General features: G+C 40.6%; 1 long non-coding RNA gene across 1 annotated transcript; it reads left to right on the top strand.

The window, feature by feature from the left end:
- Positions 1 to 4,979: 4,979 nt before the first annotated feature.
- On the top strand, positions 4,980 to 10,796 carry LOC113971046. Its single transcript, XR_003535416.1, has 3 exons — positions 4,980 to 5,007; positions 8,048 to 8,120; positions 10,494 to 10,796. It is a non-coding gene; the product is annotated as an uncharacterized LOC113971046 (long non-coding RNA).
- The last annotated feature ends 426 nt before the right edge of the window (positions 10,797 to 11,222 follow it).

Raw genomic sequence — 11,222 nt, 5'->3', positions numbered from 1 at the left:
GCACAATATCAGCAATAATTTCTTTTCCTTCCTGACCACTTGAAGCACACAAGCACATACCCACTTCAGCCTGGGCAACACAGCCCTGTGTGACAGTCACTGTGGAAACCAGGGACTGAATCAAAGTAGCTTTAAAAAAGGGCTGAGGAATTTGAAGGAAAAAAAAGAAAGGTGGAAGTCGGGGTACAAAAAAGCTGACAGGGGGTGCTGTTCCCTGGTGCTGAGCAGGCTCCCGGCATCAGTGACTGAGTCTGGGGACACAGGAGAGCAAAGGGCAGCCCTGCACAAATAACCAGTGCTCTGAGCAGCCAGCAAAGGGTTAATGTTTGCTGTCTTTGCTCAGCCCTGGGTAGACATGCTCCCGCTAATTTTCAGCTCTCCTCTCTAACACTTAGCTTAGAACTCAGCAGAACTGGGTTTTGTAGTGTTTGAGTAGACATTTGGCAACTTGTGAAGTGTCAGATGAGCACTGGTGAATTTGAGAACGAGGGTGAGCGCTTGTGTCAGAGAAGGAAAAAATCTTCGCAGCAGAAAGCACTCTCTAACCTGAGACTGGAGGTACCTGAAATAAAATAACTTCAAACTAGTCTGTTCCAATTACATTAAAAGCCAAATCCTGCACTGCTGACACTTTACAAACTTTACAACTATTGAAATCTGGCTTCAAGAGTCTGGCTGCACACTTGAGACTTAATCAATATAAACTGGATGTGGTAAAGGTTTAAATCATGGCCTAAATATAATTTACCATGAGAGAATATGGCTGAAAAGTCCAATTTGAAGGGCCAGCAAGGGAAAGGGGCCAGCTGGTAGGTTCAGCAGAGCAGGAATTCCTCCTCTGGAGAGGAGCCCCAGCCTGTGGGGTGGCCTGTCCTACACCAAGGCTTTGAAAGGCAGATGCAGTGAGGATCCTCCTGCACTGATTCCTGGGTAAAGAGCCCCTGCTGTGGGGTGTTACACTGCAGAGAAATGCACAGGTGCAAGTGTTCAGCTTTCCTGCCTTTTTTAACACCACTGGGACATAGTCCCTTCACTACACATTCTCATCTACATGATAAAACACTTGGTAAATCTAAAACATTATTCACTGGACTATTGTTAGGGAATTTTAGATTTATCACTGCTTCTACTAATTCAATTTAATCTATTAATTTACCTTCTATTAATTTATCAAAGCTTTCTGGGTCGGGTGGGTTCTTTTCCCCCCTCATCTGCAAAGTGTTCAATGCTGACAGTGACGGAAACCTCACAGGAAGCATTGACAAGGTTTGAAAAATAATTCTGGAGCCCTTGTGTTGCTAAGGAAGCTTCATCAGTAGAACCAACGATTTGAGATTGTTTTCTCAGCAGTGCATGAGATAAATGAGAACTATTTCCAGATTCAGTAATTTTGAAATCTGAAGAAACGATCTTATCAGTCTGCTGGCCACCCTGAATGGAATGAATCAAGAAAGATTAATAGGCAACAGGGATACCTGTTTTCCTTCAAAGCAAAAAAAGCCCTGCAAAAGTATTTTATGCAGCTGTTTTTACCTACTCCATTTTGCATTAAATATAAAATCTCTATGTTTTATGTAACCAGCTTTTCATTATACACTGCTAGGACGAGCAAATTGGTTTACAAAATGAAAAAAAAGGTGAAATTTATTTAATCAGAATAGAAGACCCTGTATGAGGTCAGATCTGGTAGAATATTTAATGTATGCTTGGGTATCTTCCAAACTTTTCCCAGAGGATAAAGGAATCTCTCAGGAAATCTTCGTTTACACAGTTTTAACCTAAGATGCAGCTGTTTTACAAGTAGAAGGAAATCTTCTTTTTCACCAGCTGCAAAATTTGACTGTTTCTAGATTCACCATCCTCAAATATATGATGAAAACATTTAGGACTGAAAATACAAATATTTTAAACACAAAAGTCTATGTCTTAATACAAACATCAACCTTTGTTTGTTGAGTCTCTTCCCTATCTATAGTAAGCCCTGATTATATTTATTAAATATGAAGTATTCCACTTCCTTAGGAGCAGGACTGGGTCCATGGAGCAGTAGTGGCAGGTGATATTTTCCTGTAGCTGCAGCATTCCTGAACCATCCGAGGGGAATACATGACACATATCTGTGTAGCTCAATTTAATGTGCCTGGTTAGACAAGCACAAATGTTCATGTGCAATGCATTTGCAGCATGTAGATATTTGTGTCATAGTATCTTACACAGTACATATTTGAAAGGTAATTGGAGTGTATGAAATCTTTTAAATTGATCATCAGAATGCGTAGAATACTTTTTAAACAGAACAAAAATCTGCTTGTTTTTTAAGTTCAGAAGTTTAACTAAGTTACACAACAGTATATTTTGGTAATGATAGTTACTGAGTAATTAAAACAGTTTCTCAATTAAGAATCTATTATTTTTATTAGAATTATAATCTTTAATTTTAACTTCAAATCTTGTTTGTACAATATTATCAGTCATAATCCCATTGTAACAGTAATTGATGTGGTGTGCTATTCAGCACTTACCAATTTTCAAAGAACATTTGACTGAGTCACAAATAAAACGTCTCCAGGTTGAAAGTGTTTGTACCCTGTGAATCTGATTTGGAGAGTTTAGGTGATTTCCTTTGCCAATAAAAATAGATCACATTTATTTTTGGACTCTCAACACTACATTTCTAATTCTCAGACAGTTCTACGAATCACTGATTATATTTCTAAGTCTGAGCTTCAAGAACACACAGGCACTGGGCAGCTCCTCAGCTGGTGTAAGTCGGCAGAACTCTGCCCTCAGCTCAGCTGGCCTTGTGCAAGAGTTCTCTTATGCTTTTAGGCAATTCTCTTTTTCAATGCTTTGATTTCCCTTTGCTATTTCTCACCTCTCTGGAGTAATTTCAGACTACCAGTCCATGAAGGCCTGAGTTATTTTGGGGGCCAGCTTATTTGTTACTCACAGTTTTTTCCCCCCGTGGGACAATATGATGTAGGCTCCAAGCGTTGGTTTGCTTTTATATAAAAGAATTAATCTGATCAAAGTGCTCCAAATATGCTCTGTGCAAACAAACTCCTATAAATCTCAAAGCAGGACTTAATCTGTGCCCTCCTTTAGCTTTTTTCTACCCCTGGTTTGTAGGTGTGTTTTTCTCATCCACATTTCTGTCATGTGGTACTTATTTCCATACGTAAACACGTGTATTTTTTTCCATATAAATGATCTTGGTGTATGAATTCTTACATATAAACTAGTCCACAAAAACCTAAATGGGAAGGTTCTGATAATTAATATGACAGTAGATGGCTGTTTCCTCCCTTTGATTGCAAAAGAAATGGCCAATTCTTGGCCAACAAATCTCCTTCCCACGTAGGAGTTATCTGTGTGTGTGTGTGTGAGCACGTGTGTGTGTGTGTGTATTTTGGAGTCAGTCACGTTCTTTAGGCACTGAAAGCACATCCTGTTATGATGAGGAAACAGCAATTTGATTGTGTCTTGAAGCAACAATACATAATTTTGGAAAACTTTCAGTGACAGTCACCAACAGATTATCAGGCAGCGCTTCCCTAAAGGCACACACACAGCCCGGCCACAGGATTGGAAGGTTTTCAGAAATCCACAGTCCATGGAGAAATTCGCCCACTTTATTACATTGTCACAGGAATTTGCCTTTTCTTCTGCAGTCCCAGACTGGTTTGGGTTGGAAGGGACCTTAAAGCCCATCCAGTCCCACCCCCTGCCATGGGCAGGGACATCTTCCACTAGCCCAGGTCACTCCAAGCCCTGTCCAACCTGGCCTTGAACAATTCCAGGGATGGGGCAGCCACAGCTTCTCTGGGCAACCTGTGCCAGGGCCTTACCAATAGCAAGCTTAACTTTAAGTGAGGTTTAAGTACTCTTGCCTAAAGGTTGGAGTACACCTTCCTTTTAGGATGTAGCCCTTTGGTTTAGGGGTACATCTTGGGGTACAGATACATTTCTAACCATCCTCTTTTATTTCCCTTCCCAATCCTACCTCCATTCTTTTCATTAGCTTGTTTGGGGGGTGGTGTGTTGCCAGGTTTCCATTTTTGTCAGGTACTGTCATATAAAGAAAAACTAATGTAAGGTAAAAAGTAGATGCCTTTAAAAAGGTAACAATAAATCATTCAAAGTCTGTCAGTTTGCTGCACAGGCTGCCTGAAGAATAGATTTAATGGATCTACATACAACAGAGATTTTCTATATTGCTGAAGTTTTCTTATCTGGCAGAGCTTTGCATCATTTGGAACCAGTTCTATATCGTGGGTAGACTCTACTGATTTCTGTCAAGGAGTACTTTGGTTGTGGGGGAGTCCATGTATATATTCTCTATAAGTGTTTCTTGATATATATTTTGAGACACAAAGCCTAAGAATACAGCACAGAATGTGACAATGCAGAATACAGAAAGAAGCTGTTGGTTACCATTTGTATTTTTAGACTCCTCATTTCAGGAGAATGCCAGAAGCAAAACTTCAGCAGTCAGATCCAACTGTATTATTCCTCATGACATATAAAATAGTGAGACAGTTTCACAAACTAGATTAAGAATCATAGTTTATATTGCTGCATGAAATTGTTAAAATCGCATAGAAATCTGTACTGTGGATCATAAGTTAATGTAAAAACTCCAAGCTATTTTTTTTTCACTTTGTCTGTTTAAGCTACCGGGCAAGTTGTTGCATGAATAAATTTATTTTCTTCCTCTGAAACTGTATAATATTAAATGCTGTGTTGTTGGCATAAAATATAAGTTGATCAGACAGACAAAGATTATTATTCTGACAACTGTATACACAAGGGTATCGTTGTACATTGAATTTCAGTGTGTAATATGGTATAAATCTTCATGAGAGATTCAACTTTTATTGGCTGCACAGAAGGTGCTTTTCCTTATTAAATACGGGAGACGGTCCCAGGGGATTTTTTTAGAATATCTTTATCCATTTTTTTTTTCAGCTACTCTCTGGGCCCTGGAAGGCTGACAGATACAGCGGGGTAAGCAATTCCCTTTGGAATGCCTTTGGAATGCTTGGCTGTAGATACAGTCGTGCTTTAGCACTGAGCATCTGTGATGTTTTGCCTCAGCAGAACCCAGCAGATCCCACCTTTCCCATTCCATGTGTGTCTGCTCTGCCTGCAGGACACCAAAAGGCACCTTAATTCAGTGAAATATTACCAATGAAGCACTAAAATAACTGTGGATCTGCACTTCCAGCCGACTGTTGTCAGTCTCTCGTTACAACTGCTGAGGGTTTTCGGGGCATGGGGACCCTGACAGACCCTCTCACTTCTGGGCACTGCACAAAATGAAGGCATAAGGGCCTAAGAGCCCAACTTCTTGAATTTAAACTACTTGGACTATTTTCCTGGCCAATGCAGGTTTGTCATCTCTTCTGTGCCTAGAATTCCATAAGGATGTCTGTGAGGATGTCACAAGCCAAAGGCTGTATCTGTGTGTTTAATCACCCTAGACAGCCTAATCTTGATTTATTTAGCTGTTCCTTATGCAGATTATTCAGTACAACCTCAAAAGCTTAGAATTAAAAGTACATTTTTCTAATGTTAAATGATACTTGATTTGCAGTCCTTAATTTGTCCCTGTAGATTAATATGTTTCATTGTCAAGAAAGACACCACTGCAGAGTTAAAGAAAATTATGACAATTTCCACTGTCTTTTTCTAGTTTATTCTCTGCCAATAAAATCACCAAATACATTATTCCCATGGCTTTGACCTCACTTCCATTTCACACATGGCCACTGATGTAGGTGCAGAAGTCTTTGGGCAGGAGGTGGGAACAGGTGACCTCCCGAGACCTCATCAATGTGAATTATTCTATCAGTGGGTAAAATCTAGAGTAATTTCCTTCAGTGAGAGCAAAAACATATATGCATAATTATAAACCTGTTTAAACCTGCTTTTTAACAGGCAAGCAAATGCCACCACAGATTTTCTGCATAGACAAAGCTCGTGAGTTTTCATCAGAGCCTTCCTCTCTATGGAACCAGCTCTCCAGCACAGCAAGCAGGACACTGAGCATTTCTGTGCTCCATTTAATCCCACAGCCACTTGGCCAGGAGCACCAGGCTGGTGGCCAAGCAGTGTTTGTGGTTCAATGCCGCTGGGAAAACCTGGAATGAGTTTGTGGTGTCCTTTCCCCACTCCACCTCCCACCAAAAGGACATCGGGCTGATTGTTTTCTTTTTTTCCTACCTGGTGAAACGTGCTGACATTATTTGTGAAATGAATAAGTGATACAGGATAGCTGTAGGTTTTATGTAAGAGGCTGAACATCTGCAGACAAAATAAAAAATTTTATTTGTCTCCCTCTGGCCTTGTATAGTTCAAACAGACAACTGTGCCAGGATTTTAATATTTCCAAATATATGGCGAAAAAGGCACTTACCCTAAATCACACAATGTGTGAGCAGGAGCACAGACAGATCAACTCACGCCTGACTGAGCAAACAAATCAAGAGCATTGGGCTGGAGAAGAGAACTGGGAGCAGAGGCCTGAAGAACATGGGGAAGGAAGAGCAAGAGGAAGAAAGTTCTGGGAGTTGTGTCGGTGCTGGGGGAAGAGGCGGCTGTGAGACCCCCCAGTGAACTCCCTGGTCTTTGGCTGGGCTGGAACAGCTCAAACCAGCAGCAGCTGGACACAAACACCCGAATTTTCCTGGAATCACTTTGTGGACAAAAGCATGGGATGGTGATTTTGCTCAGCCTGAAGGTGGAAGTGGGGAGAGAGCACGAAGTGGGGGGGATCGCTCGGCTTTTCTGCCCCGTTCCCACAGCCACGACCCAGAGAATTCCCTCACAGCAATGCCAAAGGTTTGGGCTGAGGATCTGCACTGTTACAGAGCCAACTGTAATCGAAATTTCAGGGCAGGTTTTGGTGAGAAAGACCCTGACCCCCTCAGCTCTAAGAACGAAGAAAAGCAGGCTTAAAAGCAAAGGATCCCCTATGGTGCCTCCAAATGTCCAACAGCAGTTTATCACCGCATTAGAAATTCTAAGAAATAAGTAGCAAATAATGAAGACTTCAGGTTTAGTGCCCTCCTAGATGATAAACCAGTTTCAGGAGTGAAGAGAATATTTTACAAAAAAAACCCTCAAACTTCAAACAACGGCATCACCAAAGAACAAGTACCAATGGATTTGTATATCCAGGAAAATGACTCCAGAAGGAAGACTTTCTAAAATTACTCCTAGCTCTGTGTAATTCAGGGAGATATATGCATATGCCCATGAATTGTTTAACTGTAGAAATGTCTTTTATTCCTGTATAGCAGATGCACAAAGGGAATGGGAATGTTTTATAACTCAGGCTTTTAAATAATAAATAAATGCTGACATTCTCACTTGAGACATCTTGATTTTTGCGTACTGTGTAATACTGAAGTATACAAATATTTCTTTAGAGAGAATTATTTTCCCCTTTTTAAAAAGAGTATAAAACCTCAAGAATATGATAAAACATCACAGTTGGCTTCTAAATGCTTTGCATCTTAATATGGTTGAAGTTAAGGCAGTAAGTAATTTCTGAGTTTTTCCCTTGAGCTGCGTAGTTCTTTTCATATGTAATTATTCTCTGAGTGCATTAGATAATGCTATGGTTCCCACAGCTGTATACACATCTATAAATCATTAATGAGGCAGTTAACTGAAACAAAACTATAAAAGATTTGCATTACCCGGCAGAACCCAGCCTTAATTGACTTCCAGTTATTTACAATTAATTTTTCCATTTGGAATAATGATTTCAAGCAACTTAGGGTTTTTTACGACTGAGGAACGAGATGCTGACTATTCATCAAAAGTTTTTACAGAGGGACCCTGTCAGTGGACAGTAATGAGCTGGAGGTAATCTGATTTTTACACGCACATCCACACCCCCACACTGGCAGAGGAGACAGGGTGGGAGGGGGCACGTGCTGTAAAATGCAGTAAAATGCAGACAGGAGCCAGCACAAACTTTTTTTTCCTTTTTATCACATACCTAAGTTTAACAACAATTAATTTCCTTTCTTTATAGCATCCAGCTGAAAGGCAACATGATGCACAGAGCTGGCTACAGTTCTACACAGAATAAACTGCATGAATGAAGAGTAAATATTTATTTCTATCTTACAAGACCGTAAGATAGACACAGAGGAATAAACAATGCAAAGGCTGTCGAGTAAATATTATTCCATTATGCTATTTAAAAATTACTTTTATAGAGATCTAGAGCACAAAGTAAATCCTCATTAAGTTGTCATTGTTTGAGTAAGGCCCAGGATCGGGGCTGTGTGTCAGAACCCTGGACAAGCACAAGGAAAAGATCTGCTCCCTGTGCCATGTAAGCATAACTCTCATTGACATTAATGGCCTGGGGATGTGTTCATCAGGAAGGGATGTCACGTTCAAATTCCTAATAAAACTTAAGTCAAAAATCACCCGGGCCCATTTGTAGCAGCTGATGTTATCTTCATCCCCCTGCAGTCCTCCTTTTCCAAAATGTCTGAGCACATAGGGCCCTTCAGTGGTAATTCCTGGTTGTTCTCTGGTTCTGAACCACAGCAAGAAAATGAGTAAAATCTTATGTATTGGGATGCCCTGTATTAGAACTGCTATTCTTGCAAATCAATCCTTCCCTGAGACTGAGCAGATGATTCCCCCTTGCTACCCTTACTGGGTACAAGCTACATAAAATAAGTATTTGGGTTGGTTTCTGGTCTCCCCCTCAGATATAGCTGTGGTGCTGAGGAAGTAAAATGACCTGCTTTATTTTCTTGTTTAAAATAACTAATTTTGTCGTCCTTTTGAGTTACATTTAACACTGTCTCTCTCCCCTCATGAAAATTGGCTGCTCCAAGGCAGGACCTGCAGGTGAAACACAGGGAGGGCAGTGCCAATGAGCATTAGGAGCTTGGATTTCTGTGTACTTGGTGTAGACCAAGAGACAAACACTGGTAAATATGGGAGAGTTTAATTCTGAGTGACAGCAAAGCTCTCTGCCTTATCAATGGGTGCCAAAAAAAGGCCACTCCAATTGATCCAGGAAATGTGGCCCCTGTGACAATGCAACACTGGTAACCTTGAAAATCTTGCAGTCTCGTGCTGAAGTCATTTTTCCCAGGTTCTGTTCCGCTGGGCTGTGTTACAATGTGTAAAGTAACGTGACAGGACTAGACATGGGTCATTCAGTCTGTCAGTAATTCCCAGCTTGGCAAATTGGTCCTCCCTCTTCACCAGTCCATGAACTTCACAGATACTTAACTTATTCATGCTACACTGGCTGCTGCATTATTTTAGCTGGAAAAGCTACTTCCATGTGTGAAATCGGGGAGGTTTTTTCTTTGGAAATTGGGCTGGTACCAGAGGAGCAAACAATATTATTATTTTCATTAAGATATCACATTCTGTCAACACATAACATTGGCAATTGCATTTCAAATAATAGTGTGCTTGACAAATTGTACAGTATTAATTTAGACTGTGCTTTTGCTGTGTCCACGATCCTTCTTACTGGGCTTGATTTCCTGGGGTGGAAAAGGCTCTTTTTGTAAACTCAGAGCTCCAGGAACTTTTTATGCACAGAGGTGATATTGCTAACATTGATTTTCTTTTTTTTCAAAGGGTGCAACTATTTTAATAATTCTAAAACTGAGGAGTCCATTGCATTTCAGAAAGTATTAAACTGATCAACCACTTTCTATACCAACTCTGATCAGAGTGTGTTACTGTCTGCCTTCAAACAGTGCAAAAGGAATACCCTGGCTTCGGAGCTTCTTGACAGTTTGCTTTGAAGGAGCCAACACCAATTTCAGTAAAAACAGAACTTTCATTTGGTGGAAATTTCTGTTCATTTGAAAAACTAATAACTACCAAAAATATGCAATTTACTTACCAGCTCTGTTTTAAGTCAGGAACCTCAGTCCTGCAGGGTTTCTCCTCAGAGTTCTCACTTTGCCGTGGCTCCTTGAGGCACTGGGTTTGGTTTGGTGTCAGAGCCAGCACCTCTGAATCTGGGCTGTGAATTAAACACAGTTCCTTTTCTCTTCTTCCTTTATTCTTTCCCCCTACCCCACATTAGTATGAGCTGACCATGACATACTAGAAAAAAGAAAGAATTACAGTCGGGGTGCGAGGAATCAATTTTTTCCTTTAGAATGGAATCTCGGTATTAAACTACCAGAAAAAAAGCCATGAAAGGAATCAGTGGTTTTTCCACTGCTTTGCACATTGTAGAGTCATTTCAACATTGTAATACAGGTGTCAAACGTTAATAAATCAGCTGTCAGATGCCATCACACACTTACTTTGCACAGGTGTAAATGATCGCATAAAATGCAAAGCACTGATCTGACACCAAAAATCTCTGTGTACCGTTTCTGTCTTCAGCAGCTTTATAGAACCATTAAGAAAATGTCCAATAGGGAGTTTATTCCTTATTATTTAAGTTACCATCTTTTCTGGGTCTACTTTCTTACTTTTAGGAATGTGGTTTCCCCCCTGCCCCAGCTGACACCAAGGAAGAGAATGCAACGATTTGTACGGAATTGCTTTGGACTGATGTACAAAGAACAATATTATGTTTCATAATTATGTTCCAAATGATAAAGGATTTTTCCTGCCAAAACCTCTCTGTAAGTGCCCCAGCATCATCAACTGATGGCAGCACAGCTCTGGGAATAAACAGACTTTCAGCTAATGGCAGGAATCGTCAGGGGAAACAGCAAACAGGTATTTCTTCCTGATATAGAATGAAACATATGATTAAAGTTAAATGCCAAATCCTACTGGCACTGGAGCGAATTAAGGCTTATTTTTCATTCCTGTTTATTCTCTGCTCTCTTTTTAGCTAATTCATCTTGTTTCATTTAATGCCAATGGTTTTTCCTTTCTATTTGGCCACTTTGGTGGGAAGGGGGGGCAATTCATTTTGGGCATGTGGCTTTGGGTAACAAGATTAAAGCTTCAGGCAAAGCCCAGATCCTAAAATGAGCACTCCATGCTGTATTCAGCCCTCCAAAGGAAGGGGGCAATGCACTGTGACCCCAAACAGTTCTTTACCACAGTTCTGGCACTGTCCCAAAGGCGTCTGTGCCCTGGTGCTGTGGTACACCCACATGCTGTGACACTCAGCTGCTAATGCAGTGTTTAAATCAGGCTGTTTTACAGCAGAAACACTCTTAATAACCTCAATATAAGGTGTACTGCACTGC

The sequence above is a fragment of the Neopelma chrysocephalum genome, unplaced genomic scaffold (assembly GCF_003984885.1).
Source record: "Neopelma chrysocephalum unplaced genomic scaffold, ASM398488v2 Primary Assembly neopelma1_81, whole genome shotgun sequence".
Lineage (NCBI taxonomy): Eukaryota > Metazoa > Chordata > Aves > Passeriformes > Pipridae > Neopelma > Neopelma chrysocephalum.
Note: the sequence above shows the minus strand (reverse complement) of the source record. Positions and strands in the feature narration are given on the sequence as shown.